Source organism: Vigna radiata, chromosome 6 (genome assembly GCF_000741045.1).
Source record: "Vigna radiata var. radiata cultivar VC1973A chromosome 6, Vradiata_ver6, whole genome shotgun sequence".
Taxonomy (NCBI): domain Eukaryota; kingdom Viridiplantae; phylum Streptophyta; class Magnoliopsida; order Fabales; family Fabaceae; genus Vigna; species Vigna radiata.
In genome coordinates this window covers 22445167-22445780 of record NC_028356.1, presented here as the reverse complement: position 1 = coordinate 22445780, position 614 = coordinate 22445167, and positions in this window count along the sequence as shown.

Below are 614 nucleotides of genomic sequence, written 5' to 3'. Positions count from 1 at the left end.
GTTGCAGGAAAATGTTATATGGAATTGAGAAATATCGTTTTTTAACAAATTTTTAAATATTGTCAAATAAACATATTTTTATAGAAATTTATTCAAAATTACAGGTTTTTTATTGTCTAATTCTTTTCATATAATTTTTAAATGAATTTTAATTAATTATAAAAACATATGAAAAGGGACATGCTATTATATTATTATCATTTTAATTCTTATTAGTGGCCACATATGTAAATATTTGTAAAAATATATGAATGATTGAAATAATTGATATATATATATATATATATATATATATATATATATTCAAATAATTTTATATTTTTAAATATGTTACGTCAGTCTGATTTTATATTTTTAAATATATTATGTCAGTCTGATTTATATAAATATTTCTCAAAAAATATTTTGTACATCTTATAAAATCAACCCTTCATTATAAAAACTAAAATAATTTATCTTAATGGTTGATAAATTAACATTACGTGTATAAGCATAATAAAACATGAATATATAATATTAATTATTGATTTCACACAAATTATTGAAATTATTTTATAAGTATTTATGTTATTTAATCTTCAATTCTTAGTTAGTTTTTGTTTTGAAATATTGTT